Here is a 26,958-nt window from a genome sequence, read left to right as displayed (position 1 = left end):
TTTCTTGATTAGATGGCTCAACATAATAAGTATTTCAGCCCTATTAAAACTGATTTACAGATTTAATACAATTCCTGTCAAAATCCCAGCAAGATTTTTTTGTATATCTAGACAAGCTTATTCTGAAGTTTGTGTGGAAGGCAGGGGCCCTAGAATAGCTAAAACAATCTTGAGAAAGCAGAATGAAGTGTGAGAATCACTCACTCAGTTTTGGGCTAAACATCTTCAAGTAATTCTTTAAAAAAAAATGTGGATCACAGACTCTTACCCACAAAACTAAAAAAAAAAAAAAAAAAAAAAGGAAACACTGTTATCCTTTCTTTGGCAGTTAGTGTTGCAGGTGGTGTAAAGTCATCCTGACTTGCAGGTAATCTAATTTTTTCACTTCTTGATTCCTATATAATATTTTTTCTTATTAAATATAATTATTTCCATGATATGTCCAGATGAGATCTCTTTTTATTATTTTGCCTAAAAATATAGTGAAACACTTCTGGACACATACTTGGATTCCCTTTTGACTTCTAAGAAGAAAAAAAAATTGTTTTGACTGATCATTGCCTCTTCCAGTTATCCTGGTTTTCCTCCCACAGCAACACCTGTTAGTCTGTTCTTACCCTTGTACAAGTCAGGGATCTTAATTCCAAGCAACCCAAACTAACTCTGGCTGTGTTATGTTAGTAGTGAAAGAATTTATTAAACAGACATTGGGAATCTCACAAAAATATTTTAAAAAACAAACAAACAAAACAAAACAGCAACAACAAAAACAAGACCCAGGCTCAGAAAATGGGCAGCATAGAATGAGGCAGCAGAAATGAGAACGACAATCATGCTGCACCACAGAACATACCCAACAAGGACTCCAAGGTGCTACCACTAAACCCTGGAGCTGCTCACACCACTACCACTGTGGTACTGGACCCTGGACACTGCAGCTTGTGCTGAGGCTTCTGCTGTCCTGAACCCAGTGCCACCAGTCTCCATGCAAATTCTCCTTAGTCCTTTCATCTTTGTGCTACAAGCTTCCTGTTCGAAATGGAATTCTGGCCTTTTCAGATTATATGTGTGAGACAGTTCTCCCACCAAGACACCTAGTGCGAGAAATTCTACAAGCATAGAAAGGAACTTCTGTTAGGATCTTGCTTCTTTGTCCTCTGTCTCTCATTCATTTTCATCTCTATATCCACTCATACCTTCTGGGACAACCTCTCAACTTTGTTTTCCACATCATGATTTCAATTTTCCATAGTGTCAATTCTGCTCCTCACCTCCTTTGGTGTGGATTTTTTTTTTTTAAGTTTCTTTTCCATCCTTCCTTTGAACCTACAACTCCTGAGTAGATTGATTGCAAAAATAATTCCTCCAATAATTCCTGTCAATAATTCCTCCCAAACCTCCTTGTGCATGCATCCCCTCCCATTAAGAGGTACTATTTCCCTCCCCTTTAATCTGGGCTTGTCTTATAACCTGATTTAACCAATAGCATTGCAGCAGAAGGGATATTCTAGGACTTCCAATCCTCAGTCTTAATGTTTATTTATTTTTGAAAGAGAGAGAGACAGAGAGAGCATGAGCAGGGGAGGGGCAGAGAGAGAGGGAGACACAGAATCCCAAGCAGGCTCCAGGATCTGAGCCGTCAGCACAGAGCCCGAGGCAAGGCTCTAACTCATGGACTGTGAGATCATGAGCCGAAGTCTTAAGCCGATGCTTAACCAACAGAACCACCCAGGTGCCCCTCCAATACTCAATCTTAAGAGGGTTGGCAGCTTCCATTTTCTCACTTTAGGGATCCTGCTGCCATATAAATAAACTCAAACCATATGCAAGGGGGTGGGGAGAGGTCCCACAATTCTCTAGCCACCGGGTGCCAGATATGAAAAGTGAAGTTATCTTGAACATTCCAGCTCCAGCCACTTCCCAACTAAATGCTACCACCTCATGGGGCAGACCCCACCCCAGAATTGATCAACTCACTCTGCTCTAATTCCTTCCCACAGAATGGTGAAAAACAAAATGGTGTGATTTAGGTCACTAGGTTTTAGCATAGTTCATTTGACACATTCCAACATCGTACCTAGTTCTCTTTAAGTATCACTTTAGCATCTTTTCATTTCTTCTTATTTCATCTTGGTCTTCTTTCTCCTTATGATTCTCTTTAGCTGTTCAGAGGCCACATTTTTTTTTTCTTGCAACTTAGTGAGGATTCCAAGCAATTTTCTAAAATTGAATTCGTGTTACTCTCTGCACATCTGAGTCATCAAGATAAAGTTTCCTTTCTCATTTCCACAGTTCATCTTTTTTTAATAGATCGAGTGGTTTCCCTTTTTATTCATTTTCAAAACAAAAGAGATATATCAAGTTTCCATTGTAGCATCAAACAAAACGTGTACATTTCCCATAGTGCCCCAGTGTTTAATTGGAATCAATTGAATCCCCTTCTCATATCTATAGGACTAGGGCTTTTGAGGGCTCTGTATTTTATAGAGATGTCAGCCCAACTCCTAAGATCTGGTGCCCAAGCTTTCTTCTAATAAGCTACTGCCGTGCTTTGATAGAGATTTGCCCCACCCCTTACTTTGTGACTTCCTAGAACTTTGAAACTATGATTCCCAGCATGCTTTGCTCCCTGGTCTAGGTCACCCTATATCGCTGTGCTGTTTTACAGCAGTTTGTGTCTCCAAATGAATGTAGAAATGTTAGTAGGAAGGCACTAACCCAATACTGGGACAGTTTCATAGTTGTTTAATTAGTTTGGTATCAGAGTGTCTTAGGGCAACCAGAGAAGGAGAAAAGAAATGTTCTGCTTTATATTAAATGGAACATGAGTGTACCATTTGTTTCTGCTTTTGTGATACAGCTTTATCAGTATTGTGTTTAGTAAGAATTCCTTTTATAATCTGATAATATGTTGTTCATCAGCCTTGGTTTTCAGTGATGTTACACATATTCATCTCTCTCTAAGTTTTTCTAAGACTCATAGAGGGAAAGTCATATGGGCCACATCAGGGGCTGCAAACCTGCCTCCATTAAAATCCTTAGCAGTCAAGAGCTAGTGTCTGACAGAGGTCCACATTACATCTGCTGGAGAAATTGCATGAGGGGAAGAAATTCTAGGAAGACATTGTGCACAAGGATTTTTAATCCCATTTTCTCAAAAGATGCAGGTAGACTGTGAAGGAAAGCATTAGGAAGGAAATGTCCTAGGTTAGGGAGAGGAGAAAGCTTGATGAAAAAGGTTTTTTAGCTACAGTCAGGATATTGGATCAAAAAATTATGAATCATCATAATAGACACTTTTCTAAAGAAGACATCCAGATGGCCAACAGGCACATGAAAAGATGCTCAACATCATTCCTTATCAGGGAAATACAAATCAAAACCACACTGAGATAACACCTCACACCGGTCAGAGTGGCTAAAATGAACAAATCAGGAGACTATAGATGCTGGAAAGGATGTGGAAAAACGGGAACCCTCTTGCACTGTTGGTGGGAATGCAAACTGGTGCAGCCATTCTGGAAAACAGTGTGGAGGTTCTTCAAAAAATTAAAAATAGATCTATCCTATGACCCAGCAGTAGCACTGCTAGGAATTTACCCAAGGGATACAGGAGTGCTGATGCACAGGGGCACTTGTACCCCAATGTTTATAGCAGCACTTTCAACAATAGCCAAATTATGGAAAGAGCCTAAATGTTCATCAAATGATGAATGGATAAGGAAGTTGTGGTTTATTTATACAATGGAATACTACTTGGCAATGAGAAAGAATGAAATATGGCCTTTTGTAGCAACGTGGATGGAACTGGAGAGTATGATGCTAAGTGAAATAAGTCAGGCAGAGAAAGACAGATAGCATATGTTTTCACTCTTATGTGGATCCTGAGAAACTTAACAGAAGACCAGGAGGGAGGGGAAGGGGAAGGAAAGTTACAGAGAGGGAAGGAGGCAAACCATAAGAGACTCTTAAATACTGCGAACAAACTGATGGGCATTGAGGAGGGCACCTGTTGGGATGAACACTGGGTGTTGTATGGAAACCAACTTGACAATAAATTATATATATAAAAAAATTATGAATCATCATAGTGCCAAAGTTTAGCCTTGACCTATATCAGAGTAAAGATCTTGAATGCTACATTTTGAAAGTTGGAGTCAATATCAGTAGTTATATTGGCCAGTAAATTTCCAAACCATAGAATTTCCCGAATCTAAATGCAGAGAGAGTAGATAGAGGTAAGGAGCTGGCTAATATAAGGCACCAAAGAAAAATCTTCAGATTGAATCATGCAGTGTAGCTCTAAGCTCTCTCCTCCCACTATTCTGATTATCTACTGCTACATAACAACCACTCCAAAATTTAGTTGCTTAAGACAATGAGCATTTTATGGCTTATAATTCTTTAGGTGGACTGCCCCCAGCTAGATAGTTCCCCCATATCAGAATTAAAGATCATGGGTCTCCAGACTGAACTTCAATTTTGTTTTTAAATACATGCCAAGACCCATTGTCATGATTTTTAAAATACCAGGGGTAAATATCTAAAAGCTTTTAAAAAGCAAAAATAGGTCAAGCAAAGGGCTGAGACTAAGAATGGAGGTGGGCTTTTCAACAGCAACACTAGTAGCTAGAAATTTTTTTCACCCTACAGTTCCCCACCTATATTCAATCTAGTTTGTGAGTGAAGTAAAGGCATTTCAGACATGCAGAATCTCCTAACATTTATATCTGCTATACTATCCCTCAAGAAGCTATTGGAGGGTGTGCACCACCAAAGCAAGGGAGTAAATCAAGAAAGAGACAGACATGTCATGGAGTCAAAGCAACCAAGAATAAACGTAAGACAAGGGCAAAGGGCAAAGGCAATGCCAGGATGGTAGAGAGAGGAAGGGGCGGGATAAGGCTGTGCCGCCACCAGAGAGAGAAGTGAGTCCAGATAGAGCAACAGGTCTCAGAGTGCACGAAGACATGACCCCAGGGGAGAGAAAATGAAGATGGTCAATTATCTGGTGGGCTTGATCAATCAGAAAATTGCTTTGAGAGGTATTTTACAGAGCTATGAAATGGTGGGAAATTACTTAATCAGATGTTCAAAGAAAATAAAATGAATGAAAAGCTGAGGCAATTATTAATTCCAAAAAAAGCTCAAAGTTGTACAAGAAATGAGATACAATTAGACTATACCATTTGTGTCAACAGTGACCAAAATTTATAGCCATAATGATGAAAACTCTGAAAACAATTTTAACGAGAATCTAGGTATAATGATATTAGGAGAAGAGAGGATGTAGAAGAGTGTGTATAAGTGAGTTTATATTTTCATCTATCATAATAGAAAGTCAATAATGTCTGAAGTTAATGGATAAAGAGAAAGCAATGCATTCATTTTAGTTAGAAATATAAAGGCATCTGGGTGGCTCAGTCAGTTGAGCTTCTGACTCTTGATTTCTGCTCAGGTAATGATCCCAAGGTGGGATCAAGCCCTGCACTGGGCTCTGCGTTGAGCGTGGAGCCTGCTTTAAGATTCTCTCTCTCCACTTCCCACCCCTGCTTGTGCTCCCTATAATTAAAGAAAAAAAAGAAAGAAAGAAATACAGATATAAATCCCCAAAGAAACACGAAAATAGTTTAAAAGGCTTCCTTCTGAGAAGTAGGATGGGAGCGGAGTACAGTCTTGGGAGGTCTCAACAGGGCTTCCTGCTATGCATCTAAATAACCTGCTCCTTACTCCATGCCCTCTTCCCTTTCCCAGCCAGGCACCCCCTATTATAGCTCCTTGCAACCCATTTCCACTCTGTCATAAATCCCCTTCCTTATTTACCGTCTCTCCCAACCCAGGTTCAGACACTGCCCAAACAGCCTTTACTTTTTACTCTCTGTTTGCCCTTGTAAGTCTTTGAGACAAGCATATTTTGTTGTCTACAGGTTCCAGGAGAAAATGCAGAAGAGAGACTATGAGAAACTGAGGATCTGGGACCAGAAAGGTCAGAGGAAAGGTTTTCACCCTAAAGCTCAGAAAGCAAGTGGACAGTCACATTTGTGAAGCTGAAGAGAGTGTTATTCTAGCATGGATAACCATGCTTACCAATTTCTCCTCCTTCCCAAACTCATCCTTCAGGCCTCCCCTCCTCCATGAAGAGCCCCTCAACTCCTAATCTGCAGGAACATCTCCTTTTTAGGACACTGGTACCTTCAGACTTGACTGAACACAGCCCGTCAAATCTCTAGGTGTTTGTCCAGTCAGCCTTGGAAAAGATAGCACCATGCTACCATGTCTCCTCTACTTATTTAGATCACAGCAGTGAGCAGTGAAGGCATTTACAAGCCTTCAGCAGAGACTGAATATATTGACTTGCTTGACTCAGCTTAGCAAATGCCCAGAGTCTGCTCATGTGTCCTTCTCTTCCACACTGAACAATGAACTGGGACAGAGGTCAGTGCCTGGCTTTTCATATCTGTGTTTTTACGTAGGTGTCAGTAAATGTTTACTGAATGAATTAATTAATGAATTTAATGATTGTATATTTTATCGGATGGTTCCTTCCCTCATCAGATGATGTTAGCGTAGCAAAGCTGGGTTAAAGTATATTAAGGTAGTGATTCTCGAGGTGCTAGCACTGAGCCAGAGGCATCAGCATCACTTGTTAGAAATGCAAATTCCCGGACCTCACTCTGGACCTCCTAAATTAGCAGCACTGGGGGCAGGGCCCAGAAATCTGTGCTTGATAAACCCTACAGGTGATTCTGATGCAGGACCAAGTTTGAGGAGCACCGCACTAATGGCTCCTCTCACGCCCGAGGCTATGCCTTGCCTTGCATTTTTCACACAGAGATCTTAGTGAGTGAGATAGAGTAAACCACAGCCAGAAGTAAGACTAGCAGAGGCTCAGTCTGGATTTTACTAATGGAGAACCCCACTGCCTGATACCAGGGCTTTAGGCAGATCATTTGTTCTAAAGAAATGTGATCTGATATTTTAAAGTCCTGTTAAGAATTGCCTCAGGCAGAAAGCCTGGGCTTCAGCTACAGTAAAATGTGTCCAAATTAGACAAGAGGAAAATTGCTGGACCAGAGTAACCAAAGAAAGACCTAGAGTGTCACCCCTAAGATGCAGGAAATGGACAAGGTGACTTGCAGCGTCCTTCCACAGCACACTGACAAGCAGGGCTCGGGTGCCTGTTTGGAACTGCCTGGCACCCTGAGCACTTTGCCCTTCCTCCCCCACCCCTTCCCTCTGTCCTCATCTTCCAAGGCAGAGCCAGAGCCAGCTCCAGGGGCAGATTTACGGCTCTTCTCCATGAATAATGCAGCAGCCCAGCTCTCCAGGAAGAAGCTTCTGGGGAGCCTGTAAATCATTGCAGACACTGTGCCAACCTGCTTAATCAGTTGTCCCCAGGGCACCTCAGCGAGGGAAGGAGGGCACCCTGGCCGCACTCAGTGCTCCATGAATAAGGAAGGCCCTACGCTACAGCAGCTGACCCCTCCATGCTAGCCTCACAGCCCCTACATTGTGGCCCCATGGAGGACAGACTCCCCTAGAAGGAACAGTCGAAGGACATAGAGGGGAGAGGAGACATAGTCCTTGATCCAGAAGCTCCAGCACAAACATAAACACACACACACACACACACACACACACACACACACACACACAAGCGCTTCTGTTCCAGGGCTCTGGGCCACAGCATGAAGGTTATGCAGGTCATGCATTCATTGCATAAGGGCCCAACAGGAGGGATACACAGAAGGCCAGCCCAGCCATTGCCCACCGAGCCCTGCACTCTGGCTCAGGGCTGTGCTCTGAAACCTTCTGATTGTTCAAAGGTGTGGTCTTTGCTCACAGCTGTGGTGCTGGACACGTATCTGGGTTCTCTCTTCCTTCCTAGCCCCACTTCCTCTAGTTCACGGCACTGATCTTGCCTCCTCCTAGAACCCCAGTCTCTCCCCAGGTGCATCCCCTACACCTTGCCCATAGCCTGAGGCCCTGTCCCCCACGACCAACCATTTCTTGGTGCCGATTTTTCAGTACTATCTAGCTTGCATTCCCCATCTCTAAGCTACTAGGAAAGCCCATAGCTGGCATGTACGCATTACTGTGGTTCACAGATGCACAGAACTGCAACATGACTTTCCCTGAGGCAGCCTGAAGCAAGGTTATCCCCAAATTCCCTGATGCACAGGCCAGGGCAGCCCCTTGCTGTGAGTAATCAGACAGCACATGATCCTCAACCCATAGCAAAGTGTTTGAGTTTCCTCCAGTGTATTTGTATTCCAAAAACTGCGCGTTTCCCACCAAGACCCCTCAGGCAAGCCTTAACCATAGTCTAGCAGAAAGACCTTCTCAAATTAAGGATGATTCTCAACCCACTGGAACTCTGATTCATACATCTACTAATGATTCTTATTCTCCACTGGAAAGGAAGATATTGCTCATAATAAAAGGGTATGTTTGGGGAGGGGTATGCACAGGGGAGCAGGCATCTGAAAATAGGGTCAGGAATTTTAGAAATGTACGAAGTTCCCGAACCATGTCTCCTATCACATGACCCATCTGGTGTCTCCGGAAATCCCACATGGAAAATTGGACCAAAACAGGGAGACACAGCTTCCCCAGGGAGGCGGGAAGGCTGGAAGTCGGCGAACCGAGCCTCCCTGGGAATGGTGGTGCCCTTAGACTTGCGGTTTAATGAATGAGCCAGGTCACTAGCTCTGGGAAGAGCCCCTGAGGCCCAAGAGGTCATAAGGGCAGCCCGCCCTGGCCACAGCAGTCCACTTCCTGCCTTGGCCACCCTCCTTTCCCCAGCCATACCGCTAACTCCAAGTGTTACATGACTCAGCACCCAGAGCCACCGACCACTGAGTTCATCAGCACCCCTGGAGAGGCCGAGGCAACCAGAAGTCCCCAAGTTCACCAAAACCCACAGGCTCCACGTGAAATGATCTCCCTCTTCTGGTGGAGAAAATGCAGCTCCTGCCCTTAGGGGGTGCCTGTCCTGTCAACACACCATTGGCCACCACAGCCAGGCACTCAGCAGATACTCATTGCATAACAACAGCAGACCAAGACTCCACGAAGGAGCCAGGCCTGTGGTCCTTTCTCTGGCTATGAGTCAGACAATCATGTAGTCATTCAACACATGCAGCTGAGGCCTACTGTGTGCCAGGCACTGGTAGTGCATGGTATGCAAATCTAAATAATTAGGGCTAAAACAAACAAACAAACAAACAAACAAGTAAATAATTAGGGCTAATTAGGAGGGCATTGCTGGGCCCCAGTCCTCTTCTAAGGGCTGGAGATGTGTCAGCCCTTGTAAGCCTAAAGGCAGCCTTTCATATCATCCTTATTTTACTGGAAACTGGGGCACAGAGAGGTTAAGTGATTTGCCTAAGGCCACATAGCAAAGTGACAGGATGGGTTTTAAACCCAGACCACCTGGCTCCTGGTACCATCCCTCTAGAACCTAAGGTAGGTGATGCTGAGAGCTCCAGGAAGCACCCTACCTCACTCCTCCACTAACAGGTCTCCTCTCTCCATAGCTCATGATCTATGAGAGAGCTGGGCAATGAACCAAATAATTGGAATACTGAGCCCCTCTAGCTAAAAATGCTAGCTCTAAACCTGCACCCAAATTGAGAGTCAAAGTGGGATTTTGCCAGGGCAGCAGGGCCTTCCCCAAAAGGGAGCAGTCTGAGGGAAATCTCAGAGGAGGAAGAGCTTAGCATTTCTGAAGAATGACAAGATACACTCTGCAACCGTAGTCCATGACCAGGTGAGCCATGAGGTTGGTGAGGCAGCCTGAGGCTGGGTCTGAGGGGCCTTCCATGCCAGGCTGGGGCATGTAGGCTGTGTCTCGTGGGCACGAGGGAGCCACTGAAGGTTTCAAGCAGGGTGGTGACATAAGCCTCTGTTCAGCAAAAGGCCCTGGCACAGGGGTCAGGGAGCCATCTGTGGCCAGCCTGAGGCTAAGGACCTAGTGGCTGGTTCCCCCAGGGCCTGGCCTGGCCTCTGCCTGCCCTGGGCCTGGGGCGGGGCTGGGGGAGCCGGCCGGCTGTCTCCAGATGATTAAGGAGCTGGCAGCAGCTCTTTGGTCCAGGGAGGCTCCAGCCAGCAAAGCACAGTCTTCCCTCTTTCCCTTTTGGCACCGGGTGGGCCTATTGATGTTTATCAGCCCGTGTTTATTATTCTTAACGCTGTTCAGGATGTTCCTCCCAGCTGGGGAGGGTGAGGCAGGCCAGCAGGGAGAGCATGGGGCCGGGACCTTGGCCTCACTGCCACCCAGGGTGTGTGTCAGAGCTGGAAGACTCACAGCTCAGCCAACTTAGCTGCCTCATTGACAGATAAAGAAGTTGAGGCCAGAGACCAGGAGAGATTTGCCCAAGATCACAAGCAAATTAGATGCAGATTATCTGCAAAGAGAACTGAGCTTGAATTCAGACCTCTTGGTCCCTGCAGCCCCAGATTGGGGTTTTGTTCAGCAAATGCTAGTCATGTGCTTGCTATCTGAAGGGGCTCTGGAAGAGTGAGTGGGAATTATGTAGGGCATGAAGGCTGAGATGGGGTTAGGAAGTTGGTAGGAAGAATGCTCTGAGCAAAGAAAACAGCTTGGGCAAGCTACAGATGATTCCAGAGCTGTGAGGCCTGGAACGTGGGGGCAAAGGCTGGGGGTGGGCAATGACAGAAACCAACAGTACCGACTTCTCCCCAGGCTGGAGAGGTCCCCAGGAGGCCTCCTGCACACCGGCAGTATGGCCAGCTCCCTTCCTCTGCCCAGATAAAACTTAGGCTCATTCCTGCTGCCTCCAGTCCCATTAGAACCACACCTCTCTGTCTTCATTCCCCTACACATGCAGTTGATTTGGATTGGGGTCAGGAGGAAAGCTGGGAATTCAGCTCTCCCTGCACATTGAGAGACTTTGTGTCTCTCCAGAGACAGTTGATGGAGTGAGGGAGGATGTTCGCTTGAAAGGAGAGCTGGCTCAGAGGGTCACAGGGGAAGCTTGCTGGAAGGGAGGTAATGTCGCCCCAGAACCTAAGGCAGGTGAGGCTAAGGGTTCCAGCCCAGGGCACCAGCCTCAATGGCCCCTCTTAGGCTGAATCTAACACCCCCTCCCTTCCCATCCACCTGCTACAGGGCTGCAAGGCATGGTGTTACTCCAGCCCCAGTGCTAATCAGGATCTCAAGAGAAAAGGGTATCCTTTTTTTTTAATGTTTATTTATTTTTGAGCGGGGAGGAGGGGCAGAGAGAGAGGGGAACAGAGGATCTGAAGCAGGCTCTGCACTGACAGCGGAGAATCTGATGCAAGGCTCAAACTCACCAACCATGAGATCATGACCTGAGCTGAAGTCAGACACTTAATCAACTGAGCCACCCAGGCGCCCCTGAGAAGAGGGCATCTTTTGTATTCTTCTGGCCCCTGTCCTTCCTCTTCTCCAAGGCCATCTCTGCCCTGAAACTTCCCAGAGTTTATCCCCCTCCAGAGAGCCCTCCCCAAGTGAGGACACTTGAGTGGTAAAGACTCAAGACTCAAGCCCAGGAGTTGCCGTGTGTTTATTTACACTTGTTTCCCTTGTTTGTGGCCGGTGGCTGGGTGTTTCCTCCCCAGCTGGCGAGTGCCCAGTGGCCCCACTAGGATGAATGGGCCTATAGTAAGTCCACACCAGGCTCTTCTCAGCCCTTTCTGAGCCTGCCAGACACGGGAACAGGATCAGGAAGGCATTTTGATGGCCTTTACCTTAAATCTGTCCCAAGAACTTGATTCTAAGACCTGAGACCCAAATCCATTGTCTGCAAGGCTGAAGTCTTATTGTGCCCAACCACCAGGTGCTTGATGGGAGGCATAAGAGAAACAAGCAAAACTGGAAACCAGCAAGGCAGACAAGAAATGTGGGAAGGGCCTAGGAGGCTGTGGAGCCATCGGCCAGCCCAGGGGCCTCAGGACTTGAGGAAGAGGGCAGTGGCAACATGAGAATGCTGAGTCAACTACCCAGCTACCCAGGGCAGTGGGTTCACCAATAACCTCTGGGGTTCCAGAGCCGCTCCTCCCACTAGTGCTGAAGACTGTGGACCAAATCTTTGTCTCCAAGGAATTCATCTGTATGGTGAAGGCATTGGTTGATCCAGAAGATTCCTACGAGGATTTCTAGACCTGACAGTTGGGATTCCTTTTTGCTTTAATGCTCACGCTCTGATTGCAGTGTTCATGGAAACACAATAGACGAATGCATTTCCAAACACAATAGCCCAAAACCAGGGCCCTGGAAACCCACAATAATAAATACTCATGCCCCTCATGTGGTGTCTGAAATGGCCAGTTAGCTCAGGGTAGAGGAGTGGAGTCTCCCTAATAGCCGAGGTAGCCAAGATCAAACAGCCAACCCACGCATGGAGCTTCTGTTAGTCATCTGTGCTCAAGGCCAGTTGTTAGTTAAGGCCCTTGGCTTTGCAGGCCAGAAGGCGGCAACGAAAATAGGGCACAGTTCAGAGTGGGGAAGCAGACTCAGCACACATTCCTGTGTGTGCCAAGGGCTGTCATAAAGGCAGGGTTGATTCACCACTCCATTCATCTCTTTGGCCATTCATCGTTCACTCCTTGAGCTCTCCCTGGCTGAAGGTGCATGACAGGGTTTGTGTGGACACAGAGGATTAGGTAAGACAGTCTCTGCCTAGGGGGTGCATGGCCAGGCTGGGGGCATGGATGGGTAGCAGCAGTTAAGGGCCACCAAGATTCAGGAGGCCGAGGTTGGTGTGTACCTGGCCGAGGTGGCCCTAGGGGAGCAGGATGCAGAAGGAGGAGCTGACCTTGGGCTGTGGTGAGTGAGTAGGTGTCAGGCAGGGGAACAAGACAGAAGTCAGACAACTTCAATTGTGCAGCCCCACCAGGCCTGGAAGCCACATGAAAGGGAGTGGACTTTAGCCAGAATATAGTAGGAGGCACAGAAGGATTGGAAATGCAGCTTGCTCAGACCTGTGCCATCAGGTGAGGGATGGTGATGTCCTGAGCAGGTGCAGGAAGGGGGGGAAGCAGAGTAGTATCCTAAACACCCAGTTTTCTGGTCTGAGCAACAAGGGAGGTAGTGTTGAAAACACAGGAGGAGTTTGAGGGAAGATGGCAAGTTCAGCTTTCCCTGAATCACACACGCCTGTATTTTCTTCAAGCAGTGAAGATTTCATTGATAGTCTGTAAGTGATTTATTGTTCCTCCCTGTGTACATCCATTATCCTCTGGATTCTTAGTCCTATATACCCAGAGACAGAGAGAGGTGCGGAGACAGGAAGAAACCCCCAGAGAGTGTGTTCCAGAGAGAAGCAAACCTTTCCTTTTCTTTCCTTTTGCCCTAAGACCATGCCTCTCACAAGTATGAGCCAGTTCCTCTGTCCACACAGCGCCTGCACCTACTCCCACCTTTTTCTGACAGCGGGCCTGGAAGCCTTTTGAAATGGAGGCCCCGTGAGAAACCATAACTTGCCAGAGGTCACACTTCAGGCAGTAAACGTTTCCTGATGCTCACAACGTGGTGGCCACAAGGCATGCAGTCCTGCCTCCTTTTGTGGCTGTCAGAAGACACCTAACAGGGCCTGGGACATGGCAAAGACCTGCCTTGATCCATGGGACTGTGTGGCCAAGGGATACCTCTGGTGGATGCATCAAGGGTCTCCAGCCCAGATGAAAGGTTGAGAATATGAAAAAAAAAAAAAATGTCAGGTCTGAATTCCTGTGGAAGTGCCTCCTGACCTTCTCTAACGTGGTGTGGTTTGACTTTTCCGGAAACCAAGCCCCCCGACTAATGGTTATACTCTCTTTTCTAATAAATACGTGGCCCCGGGCCCGGCTCCCTTCTCTGCTTTGTCATGAGGGACCCGTTATTTATGACTTAGGGATGAGTCACAGGCTTTGGCAAGGAACTCACAGCTCTGGGCCCAGTGTATTTTTCCACTCAGTAGCAAGTGAAGGAGGATGGACGCTTGTAAATTCTCCTGTTGAAATGACTGTGTAGGTATCTTCACAGGGATGCTCTTCCTAGCTCAGCTGTAAATCTTCTCCCTGTTGGACATTTCTGGTGGTCTTTGGCTGCTGCCCAGGAGAGCGGGTGGGGGCTCTATGGACTCTGGACTCAGCCCCCACCCCCAGCTCCCAGGCCACACAAACAACTACATGCCTCACAAAAGTGCCACGTATTCTGTGGGGACTTTTCCAAGGCACCTTGGGCACAGCGAGTTGATGGAAATAAAGGTGTCAGAACAGTAAGTCCCAGAGAAGATAGGGTGGTGCATGAGACACATGGGTGGCATGGTATAGGGCTTCCAGGGCTCCCCATCACCCCCAGATCTCAGTGTGCATTCCTTAGCTGGGAACTCCTGACTTTCTGTGCGTGGGCTGACCCTCACCCATACCAGGTGTGGACTGCCCTGGACACTTTGCACTCACTCCCAGCCTCCCTGCTTTGTTCCAGCTCTTCTCCCTCCCTCCAAACCCCCATCCTCAAAGCCCCTTCTCAAGCACTATGCTATTAGTAATCAGACCATGTTGTGGATGATTTTTTACTTCCTATTTACTCATCTTACTTGCCCAAATAGATTTTGAGCTCCTGAACAGAAGGTCTCATGTCTCTTTACATCACTTACATGATAGCCAAGCACTTGATTTGAGGGCAGGTAGGAAAGGTGTCAAGAACTGTAAAAGGAGCTGAGGTTTGCACCCTTCTTGCAAGCTAGAAAGCTTACCTGCCACAATTTCCCAGATGCTGGCAAAAGACATGAGACTCCTGGGTCAGAGTCAAAGGACTTATTACTCACAGTGATACCAGTCTGGAGCATCAGCATTTGCACAGCCCAGGGAACCCTAATTTCTACAGGGTTAGGCAAAGAGGGCCAGGTGATACCTGCACTCACTGTGGGTTGTATTACAGAAGACCTCTGAGCTTAGAGAGTCTGAATCTTTTATAATTGGCAATAAGTATGCCTCAAATTTGATCTAGAAATAGACATTCTCTTTACTGTTCTGGACACAGACAAAGCTGTGAATCAAGAACAAAGGGAGCCTGTGTCTGTGCTGGCAAGATGTGCAGAAAAATGAGATGCATGGAGCATTGTCTTACAACAGGGGCTCAATAGATTTTTTTTTTTTAATTCCTCTCATAATGACTGTATCTGGCATTGTCCAAAACTCTGTCATAGTGTACCAGCTTAGAGAACCCCAACTCCAAATTGCACATCAGAGCAGTCTTGGTGAGGTTGAGGGCAAGAGTGGGGGATGCACCTCATTTGTAAAAGCATTATTGCAGCAGGCCCCCTGGGATGCCTGCCATAGTCTTCAGTGTCACCTCTACAGACTGAAGACTGCCTGTTACACACCTGTGTCTGCCTGCGCACAGGACAAGCCAGAGTTGATGGAGGCTTAGCGCTCCTGGAGGCAGTCCTCAGTCAAAGACGGGGAGATGGTACATAGATACCTCAGCTTCCTTCCCCTTGCCTGGAATGACTCAGTGAGATTGTGCCCCAGTTTCCCACACCAATAGCTACTCAATAGCACTCCCTTTACTGGCTTCTTCCCTTCCCTTTCTCACTTTTGTACTCCTTCAGTGCTTTCTTAGATCGCTTCCCTATTTGCATTCAAATCTTTGTCTTAGTACTACTTCTAGGGGATCCCAGCCTTAGACACCTAATTGATATCATAATGCTGTATGTTTGAAAAATGAAATATGGCAGGGTGCCTGGGTGGCTCAGTCAGTTAAACATTCAACTTCAGCTCAGGTCATGATCTTGCAGTTTGTGAGTTCGAGCCCCATGTCCAGCTTGGGGCCGACAGCTCGGTGCCTGGAGCCTGCTTTGGATTCTGTGTCTCCCTCTCTCTGCCCCTCCCCTGCTCATGCTCTGTGTGTGTGCCTCTCTCTCAAAAATAAATAAATATTAAAAAAACAAAAAAAATGAAAATGAAAAATGAAAAAATGAAATATGTATTGTCCTCACAATACGAGGTATAGAAAATAGCTTACCACAATGTGCTTAAGTCATAGAGATATGCAAAAGATAGTAATGATTCTTTCCAAGAGAAGGGCAGATCAGTGGAGGACAGGGAGGGAAATAATGGGATTAAAGGGGCTAAGATATCCTAATGTAGACCCTGTGCCAGCTCCTGAGAACACAGCAGCTGAAACTGTCTCCACAAGTACAAAAGGGAGACATGTAAGGACCACTGGCCAAGGGGACATTGGCCTGCAGTCTTCCCTTCTGTGGAACTCTCCCCTTATGTTCTAACTCAAAGTCTACCCCCTTCTTAGCCCAGACTCTTCCATTACAGGAATCTCAATCACACACAGACAGAGATGAGTATCTGAGAATAGCTATGAATGGGATCCCTGCAGCACTGACTTCACAATAAGCTTCAAAGTCATAAGTGAAAGAATAGCCAAGAAGGGGAATGAGGTGGGAGTCAAGAGCTTCAGAACCACTTGGGGAGCTTATCCAAACCACACACCTAGCAGGTTGGAGACATCCCAAGAGTGGGATGAATGTCTCCAATTCAGCTACATCTCTGCATAATTTACATTCTGCCCAGAACCACTCTGCCAGGTTTCCTCCTCAGCACCTACACTTGAAATTCTCCCCTCCAACCATTCAGGAAGCAAATAAAAGCATATTAGGAAATGACTAGAATTAATTAGCACTTATCATTTTGCTCACTATCATTATTATCTCTTGAATTCTTTATATTTTTCAAAGCTTTATCGCATTGACTATATGTCATCTGAGTTTCTTTCCATCCACCCCAGTAGATAATTAAGAAAATATCTTATCCTGATTTTACAGATAGTGAAACTTTGGATTAGAAAAAGAAGCTTGATGGAAATTCTCCTGCTTAACAGATGAAGAAACTGAGGCTCAGAAAGAGTGGCTTGCCTAAGATCACACAGCACATTAGTGTCACAGAGAGTAGGAGGAGCATCTTGTTATATGATACTCTAGTGGCTATCACCAGTTGGATTTTAAAATCTTCCAGGTCCTGTATGCTGCGTACATTCAGCTCATGGTCTTCATTAATCTTCATTACAGCCCTTCCAGGTAGGTGCCATCATTATCCCCATTTAATGTATGAGGACATCAAGGCTCAGTGTAGTGAGTGCTCTGCCCCAGGAGGAGGGCTGATCCTGGCTGGGTGGGCATGGATGTGTGCGGGGTTAGGCTTCATGGCCTGCCAGCTCCCTCCAGGCATGAGCTCAATCAGATCTGACAGCCAGATGTCTGGGCTGTGACGTCAGGGCTTAGGGCAAGGGGCTGGGGGGCAGCCAAGCTCTGGTTGGTAGCCCCCACCCAGACAGCTCCCCATGTGCTGGGCCACATGACAGCCAGAGTGAAAGAGTATGTCTATTCCTCCCTGCTGAAAACACCCTGCTGATGGGCCTGGGGCTGGTCTTGGTACTAAAACCAGCCCAGTATTTATGGGTTCCTGGTTGGAGTGGGCCCTTGAAGAGTGCTGGACTCAGTCCCTGCAGCTCTAGTTCCAGTGTAGACAGCAGCACCAGAAAGGGCCAGTGACTGCCCATCCCAGTAGCGCCCAGCTGAGCAGAGGACAGTGCCTCTCCTCCCCCATCAAAGCCTCCTCTGTTCAGCCACAACCATTTGGCTATTGCTCCTTCTACAGATCTGCCCCATGGTCTCTTCCCAGGGAGACATCTTGCTCCCCTCCCAAGCATAGCCCATGGCTCAGAATGTACACCCAGGCTGACCTCACCACTTCACTTCAGGAACAGTTTGGTGTGAGTGCCAGGCAAAGTCTTGGGTCACTGGCAATGAAAGTCTGCTGTTGTGTCCCTTTCCCCCAGCCCTGACACTGTCCTTCAGCAGCGGCCCTTGAAGCCTTCTCAGTATCCAGATGTGTGGTGTCCTACAGCCTGGCTGATGTCCAGCCACACTGCAGCGGCATTAATGGACCGTGTAGGCATGGAGGCTTCTGCTGGAGAAGACTGGAGGTCAGTTTACTTAACTCAATTATAAACAAAAGCAATAATTAGCCTGGGTGAGGAAGGGAAGGGGAAAGGAATAAATTAAGCCCAGGCTGAAGAAACACCTGTGGAAAGGACTCCTCAGCCCAGGGGAACAGCGGCTGCAGTAAACAAACCACGAGTGACCTTGGCTCACAGACTATTAATTTGCTGATTGTTGATGGGTTTACACAGCCTAAAATGGGAGGAAAGCCATGGTCAGGCAGCAGCCCAGTCACCCTGTGTGGGAGCATTTAGTCACTGAATTAGCAAAGATGAACCAGCCCTGGTGTAGGGCTGTAGGCCTGAGAGGGGATGCTGCCATATTGGGGGACAAGGGGGCAGCAATGGGGGCTGTGCCCTCTACAAACTCAGAGACAGACTGGGGGTGCAGTCACATTTGCACTCCGATAGCTACGATACTAAACAGAACCAAACTAGTATATGTATTACTTAGGACTCTTGGTTGCAACTTGAACCAGATTAGGAAAAATGATGGATATTATTTACTCAGAGAATCCAACGAATTCATGGCAAGAGCAGGAATCCTTCAAGCTCCTCCAGATGTGTGTGTGTGCATGTGCCTCTCTCTCTTTATATATATATATACATACACGTGTATATACATATACATATATACACATATGTGTGTGTATGTGTGTATATATATATATATGTATATATATATCCATGCCATCCATGCCTTTTTATGTGTTAGCTTCCTTCTCTCACTGCACAATGGCTTCGATCACACAAAGAAGACATAGCCTCTAATAGCTTCTGAGTTTTACATCATACTACTTCTTTCTCAGTTTTTAGAAAACATATCAGGGAATGACTCTGAGTGGCCTGGATTGAGTGAGGTGGTTGGTCTTAAACCAATGAGCTAGAACTAGAAAGGTAAGGAGCTACGATTGACCCAGTTTGGGGAAGTCTCAACAGTGACCACAAAGGCAGGGCTGCCAAACACCAAGGTAGTCCCCTCCTTTCAACCACGTGATGATGGGGACAGCAGAGAAAGGAGAAAACTACATATATAAGGAGGGGTGAGAGATGTTAATAGCATAGCTGGACACTGCACTCTATTGACAGTAACAATACAGAACTATAATGGCAGCATGAGCAGCAGAAATCCAGAGCAAAGAATATGTGACTGAGTTGGGCAGACCAAATAAGGTAGCCCACTAGTGAGTTTTGAAGGATGAGTATGTGTTCAACAAGTGAAGAAAGGGGGAAGGGCCCTTCAGGTTGGGAGAAGCAAGTGACAAAAGATACAGGAGCCTAAGAACATGTGGGTATGACAAGAAATGGTGTGTCTTGGGATGCCTGGGTGGCTCAGTCAGTGAAGCATCCAACTTCAGCTCAGGTCATGATTTCACGGCTCATGGGTTTGAGCCCCACGTCCAGCTCTGTGCTGACAGCTCAGAACCTGGAGCCTGCTTCCAATTCTGTGTCTCCCCCTCTCCCTGCCCCTCCCCTGCTCACTTGTTCTCTCTCTCTCTCTCTCTCTCTCTCTCCCTCAAAAATAAATAAACATTAAAAAAAAATTTAAAGTCTGTGCTAAGAAATGGTGCGTCTGGGTGATGGAGTGAAAGGTAAGCCTGAAAAACCTTATGGTCCCATCATCCAAGTCCTTCACATTTTTTGAGCTAGGGTGACACGATCATTTGTTCATTCAACAAACACTTTCTGGATGCTTGTTATTTTCCAGGCCTTGTGCCTGATGCTGGATCCAGGGAGAAGGAAAGTATATGCCCTCAGAGAGCCCCTAGGCAGGTGAGAGAGGGATACAGAAATGGATCATTACAGTTCTGCTCTGACCAGACAGAGGCTGTGTCATAGAGGCCAGGGGTTAGAGTTACATCTCAGAGCTCCCAAAAGGCATGGGAGTGGATGAGAAGGGGCTTCCCAGTGGGGCAGACACTTAGGCCAAGTCCTGAGGGCTGAGTAGGTATCTGCCAAGTTGGGCAGATGGACAGAAAGTGATGGGTGAGAAACACAGGCCAAGAAACAGGATATGCACTTTTCGGAGCTCATGAAGCCACCTGAATGGCAAAGCATGAATAGGAAGAAGCAGAACAGGGAATGGACTGGGGTGTGCTCTATAGACACTGGGGAGCCATGGAAGGTGTATAAGCAGGGGGTGCACATTTTAGACAGTCTGGCTGCTCTGTACACCTGGGGAGGCAGATGCACAGGGGACAGCTAGCAGGTGGCTGCAAGGCCAGGAGGGAAGTACAGATACTTGGACCGAGGCAGGGAGATGGTGAGGAAGGGATGGCTCTGAGGGAGCTTGATGGATGGACTGCATGGGAACTGATGGAGAACCTGGGGTGGGAGGGGTGGTACCACACACAGAAGCTAGGGCCCCATGGGGAAAAGGGAATTTGGGAAGAAAATAATGAGTTAAGTTTGGGGGCATATTGATTTTGAGGTGTTAGTGGGACCTCCAAAAAAAATTACCCAGTTGTGGGGTGGAAGTGTGGGTATAGAACCAGGAGGTACGTCTGTGCTAAGATGCAGAGTTGCGAATGCCTTACTTCAGAAAGGTGGGGTTTGAATCTGTGGGTGCATTAAGTCCCCCATGGAGAACACGTAGAGAAGAGAGCAGGCCAGAAAAGGGAACACCAACATTTAAGGGGCAAAATATTAACAAGGAGCAATCAGAGGTAGTTGTCCACCAACATCTGTTCTCTCCTTCTTACATGGCAATGGAATTTCTGCCTGGCTAGAGATCACAGTTCCCAGCTAGGTGTGGCCATATGCTACATTCTGGCCAGTGGGACACGAGCTGAAGTGACACTGCAGCTTTTGAGTCTTGCTTCTAAAGGAAAGTTGTGTGGCATTCCCCTTCCTCATCTCCCTTTTCCCACGTATGACAGGATCAGGAGCAGCCATCCAGGACCAGGACACGGAAGTGGCATATGGAAGATGGCAGAACAAAGAGAAGGAGCCAGGCCTTCACACCATCAAACCAACCAGCCATGTACTCAGCCTTCCTGAGAGAGAAATGAATTTCCATCTTGCTTAAGCCACTGTATTTTGGGATCATTTGGCCCAGAGGGTAGCAGAAAGGCCAAGGAGGAGGATGGTCAGTGTAACTGGCTACCAGAGAGGTCAGAGGAACAAGGTCAGAGAAGGTCACTGATGACTGCAGAGAGCACAGACTCAGCGGGCTGGGGGCAGGCTGTGTCTGAGGGGGGCAGGCTGTGTCTGAGGGGAGCAGGCTGAGCTGAGAATGGAAGTTGAATAGAGAAGCAAGTGTAGACAGCTTCAAGAAGACAGGCTGAGGGTGGGAGCAGAGAGACAGGCTGTGGGCCAGATTACCAGCAGTGTGTAGACAGTGATAACAGGCGTGCAGTGCTAGTAGATATGGGGGAGTGACCAAAAGGATATAGGGAAGCCCTATAGTTGTGGGAATACTCTTGAGTCCCAGGCTATAGCATGGTGGCCAGAATGGATATTGGAGGTGTAGTTACTGGACAGGGCCATCTCAGTCTACAGGCCCATAAAACACCCCATGATCATGAAGGAGACCAGGAGAATGGAAAGAATTGCAAAGGCAACATGGGGTGAGGTGGGAGGATCAATGACTTGGACTAGATAGGAGGCAGGTTTGGACAGGGATTGGAGTACAGTGTTTCATGACAGGTTTGGGAAGGAGAAGCAAAGTTTCCACAAAGTCTATCATCAGCGTGCATGGACAGATCCAGGGGCAGCCCACAACTGCTTCTCTCAGGTAGCTTTCATGGAGCCATAAATGTCTGCTGTTGGGGACATGACTCTGTCCAAGCTGATGTCTGCTGGGCAAGAAGAACCAAGGACTAGGGGGCAGACTGGGGACCTGATGAGGGAAGGAGGAAGGCAGAAAGGAAAGCTAGGTCAAGAGAAAGAAGGAGGATCCCATCTCTTGATCCTGGGCTTTCCATCTCTGGAACAGGAAGAGTGGGGACTGGAAAGGTCTGGGTCAGGAGGAGCCGAGTAGACAACTGGGGACAAGCTGGGCCTGAGGCTCCCCTGGAGAGTAGCGGGGAGACAGAGGGTCGAGGGTTCTGGTTCTCATGTCGCCAGGGCTGAGGGGAGCATGGCTGGAATGCACTACAAGCCAGCGTCCATCCCCCGGGGCAGCCAGTGGGGAATCTCCAGCCCTGAAGTCATCGCCACCCGAGGAGCCTGGACCCCGCCATGGAAAAAGGGTCCCGCAGGGGCGCCTGGCGCCGGCCAGTAAGGATGAGCTCATAGCTGTTTGCCGCCTCTTCCCCTCTTTTCCAGGCATCTCAGATTTCTAGATGTCAGGAGCATCTGACAGACAGGAGCAGAGGACAAGAAGGGGGATGGGATACAGACCCAAGGTGGGATGTAGGGTGCCAGTGGTATTCCCCTCCACCCCAACACTGCTCCTTCTTCCCTTGCTTCATCCTAGGCCATATGGAGGGGTGTTACCTTCCCTACTCACTTCCCATTTTAAGGCACCAAGGAAGCCCCGAAAACAAGGCTCCTAAGAAAATGTATCTGTGTCACCTGGAGAGGTGGCACTGCTATCCTCTCCCATCAGCCCACACTACTTATCATATACTTGCTTTGGAAATGAGGGTCTTGAACCCAAAGGGAATAGCAGACAGAGTAGAGGAAGCATTCAGGTTGGCAGGAGCATGGTGAGGCTGGGGACATCTGGTAGGAGGCAAGGAGCTGCCACACAGCAGTCAGAGCACTGTGCTCAGAGTCTGAGCATAGGGCCAGCCCCAGCTCCCACTCTACCACTTCTAGCTGTGTGACCCTGGGGAAGCCACTTTCTGTGTCCTTCAGTTTCCCCTATGTAAAATGGAAATGCCACCTGACCTCAGAGTGTTTTGAGGATCAACAGAAAGCACAGAACTGGACTTTGAAAGCTTACAGCTCTTTGCACTCAAGGGGAGCACATTACTGATGCAAATAAAGTGTACTTTACTTTATGACTGCTACATTATACAACCGCAGGGGCCACCATTCACATTGCAGCCTTTAAGAATGGAGCACTTCCATGATGTGAATGCTGCTCTTGGGAGTGGTGCAGACCTGCAGACCTAACCCTATAGCTGGGCAACTGGCTTCCCAGAAGTTTCCCTGCACAGAGAGTGGGGCTACCTTAGTCATCTGACCATTGGGTGGCTCTCTGGGAGCCAGGTCCCTGCAGAACAGTACTGCATAGGAGATTCCAATCTAAATGAGAACATGCTGCTTCCCAGGGGGAAGCCAGCCATTGCATCTCACAAAGTCAGGAGAAGATCAGACAGACTGCAGTTAATGAGACAGTCAATGAGACTGCAGATGAGACAGTGACACCCAGGCCAGGTCTGGCACCGGGGAGACTGGATCAGACATCTCTGGAGGACTACCCAGAACCCCTGTGAGGTAATCAACTATAAAGACTGGATTTCCTGTCTATACAGGGGACATCAGACTGTCAGGGTTATTACCATTGTCAATCACAGCAATGGCCTTGGAGGTTGAACACTCAGGCGTGACCCCTCTTTAGGTTATTGTCTCCACTGTGGATGCCTGAGGGATAGGGGGATGTGCACTCAGGGGCAGCCAATCCCATAGCTGCACAGCTCTCCCTAGCATCTAGAACTAGAGGCCTCTTGGTGGTAAGTGTCATTTCATTTGCAGGGAGAATTTTCTAAGGGAAGAGAGGGAAGGAAATGAGCAATGAGCTGCCAGTTATTGAGTCCTTGATCTGTGCTAGGCACTTTACCTATGTGCCCAGCACATAGTAGGTGATCACTAAATAAGGTGCTGAATCAATGGATGAATGGGTGAATAGTAGAGGGAAAAAACCAAAGTCAACTAACACCTTAACTAACTGCAGTGATTCTTCCCCCTACAGGAGCGATATAATGTATTTCTTTCTTTCCTTCCTTCCTTCCTTCCTTCCTTCCTTCCTTCCTCCCTCCCTCCCTCCCTCCCTCCCTCCCTCCCTTCCTTTCCTTCTTTCGTTCTCTCTGTTTCTTTTTTTAATTTGAGAGAGAGAGAGAGAGAGGGAGCAAGTCGGGGGGAGGGGCAGAGAGAGAAAGAGAATCTTGAGCAGGCTCCATGCTTAGCGCAGACCCTGATGCAGGGCTCAAACCCACAACCCTGGGATCATGACCTGAGCCAAAATTAAGAGTCAGACACTCAACCGACTGAGCCACCCAAGGGCCCCTAATGCCTCTTCTAAGTAAACACTTTTGTGTGAAGCAAAGTGCCTTGAAGAACCATATGGTTTGCAAAGCCGGCCTCAAGGAAAAGCGATGGGAGGCTAAGGGAAATCATTTTCTCATCATAGGAAAACGAGAATTTGACAGTTTCCAGAGAGAGCACAGGGTACAGGAAAGGGTGCAGGGAATGGGGAGAGGGGTGGAGCTTGGCAGTACGGTAGCCAGGCTGGGCCTTCAGAGAAATATGGCCAAGAAGAATGAGCAGCAGAGGTGAGGGTAGACTTTTCAGAACAGCAAGGCCCAGAGATCACTCTTTAAGCTCCCACCTAGACTGCACTTACAGGGATCCAACTTCTAAGACATTCCCCCCAGAGTGTAAATAAAAGCTGCCACATATGTGTCCCTGGTACTTAGGACTATGAAGAAATTTGTGGGGGTGAGGTGTCCATCAAACAAAACTGAGGACCATCAAGGTGCTGAGAAAGGTATGGAGATGGGGACTGACACAAGAATAAGCCTTTGCTTATATGCTCTTGTTCACAGTTCTGTGTGAGTTCGGTGGTCAATACTTCTAGCCTTCAGAATTCTGGAAATGAAACAGGCTACCTCATCCATGGAGAATGCTCCAACCCTAAACAGAGTTCTTAGAAATGAGTCTCAAGCCCTAGATTGGGGATTAAACCATACCAGACCCCTTCCAATCTTGACAGTCCATGATTATGTTAAAATGGTCAAAGAAATCCTTCCATTCATTGAGCCAACATCTGCCACCCTATCTCACTGGAAAGCTTTGGCCTTCATTCACTTTCAAGTCCTTTAAAGATCTGAAAAGAGCTGTTGTGAAGAGAATATTTGCTGCCCTCCAAAACTTCATCTCTCCTGATTTGGGCAAACATCTGGACTATACCTCCCAGCCTCCCTTGCAGTTATGTGCAACCACATAACTAGTTATGTCCAATGATACTTTATAGCAGAAGCAATGTGCACCATTTCCTGGCCTGACCCATAAACTTCTCCTATGCCCCCACTCCTAGTTCTTCCCCATCCTGCTGACCAGGATGTTTACACCCAGAGAATTGGAAACCATGTGTTGCAGATGGCAGAGTTATCACCAATGGGTTTCCTGGTGCAAAGAGAATTAATGTACAAGAGAGTGATACGCATGAAGCATTCCCCAAGCTTATTTGGCTATGTAGCATTTTATCTGTGGTTTATGTTGCAAAATATCTCAGCATGGCTTTCAAATCCCTCCATGCCATGGCTCTAGCTGACCTTTCCATCCTTATATTCTGCTGCTTCTATCAATCTTGTGCTCCAAACAAACTTTCCTAGAATCTGTTAGATTTCTGGGAAGCTAGAAATACCCAGGGATATGAGGAACAATGGCAAGCAGGTTTATGAACTTTGCCATAACTTGTCCTGCCTCTAGCTCTGGTATCTCCTGCCTCTAAATTGTTTTCTCTTTTCCATGAGCTCCTCCACACTGACCAAGTCTTTCTTTCATGACCATAGCAGCCTTCCATGGTACCTACATTGTCCCTACTCTTCCTGTACCCTATGAGCAAACGGTGCCTGTCACAGTCATTGAAGAGTATACAAATATTCCAGTTCTTCTCTTTCTAGGCACCTGAGAAGATTGCACTTCCTTGCCTCTTTGGAAAGTAGTCTTGTTTCAGCCAATAAAATGTAGGCAGAGACAATATGTGTCACTTCTGAGCAATGTACCTGGAATGTGAGTACAAAAGTCTGTTGTTGAAAGCTACAGAAATTTTGGAGTCCATAACCTAGCCCAAGCTGACCAGTACAGAAACAATGCATGATTCATCACATTCTCTCCTAACTGCCACAGTGACGCTAAAAGCACACAGAATTGGACCCTCCATCAGCACAGCCCATGGGTTACTATGAGAGCAGAACCACCTTTTAACATATAGTATGAGAATTAAACTTTCACTATATAAACTTCCAAAGATGTGGGGGCTATTTGTTACCACAGCATAACCCAGCCTATTCAAACACTTGTCTTTAGATGCTCTACATATGTATCTGTCTTATGATTTTGATTGATATTCTCATATTTATAATATTCTGTTTGTCATTGCTAAATCCAGTATCATTGCTCCCACTGTCAATACCACCATCTTACTATCATGAAATCCACCATCTTGGCCATAGTCACTCCAGCATCCCCACCACTGCCAAATCCATCATCACCGCCAACATTCCCACCATTATCACCACTATCACTTCCACCTTCATTGCTCTAATTACCAATGCCATCCACATTACTATCACTTCCGCTTGTCTGATTCCCATTACTGCCATCAACTCCACTAATACCATGTTTCTCATCATGCCACTGTCACCACCATATCACCTCTACTATCATTGCTAATACCCCCTTCTCTAACATCTCCATCTTCACAGCCGCTATCACCTCTATCATCATGAATAGTCGCCTTCATCATCCCGCTAGAATTATTTGCACCATTACTTCCAATACCATCGTCAACATCACTTCCACTATCGCTAGCCCCATCACTGCATCTATCACTTCTCTAGTCACTCCCTCTGTTATGCTCATTATAAATCCCCATTGTCATGCCTCTTCCTCATCTCTATCAGCGCCATCATCACACTGTCACCTCCAGCTTCACTGCTATCATCACTGTTGGATTCTAGAAGATACTCACAGCTCTCCCCTCCCTCATTGCTCTATATTCAAGGAGGAGCACTGCAATAGTTACTCAGGTCTAAGAATATCTTATAGTGCACTGTGTTAGTTAAGGAGATAGAGTG

The sequence above is a fragment of the Lynx canadensis genome, chromosome A3 (genome assembly GCF_007474595.2).
Source record: "Lynx canadensis isolate LIC74 chromosome A3, mLynCan4.pri.v2, whole genome shotgun sequence".
NCBI lineage: Eukaryota > Metazoa > Chordata > Mammalia > Carnivora > Felidae > Lynx > Lynx canadensis.
This window is presented reverse-complemented; position numbering follows the sequence as displayed.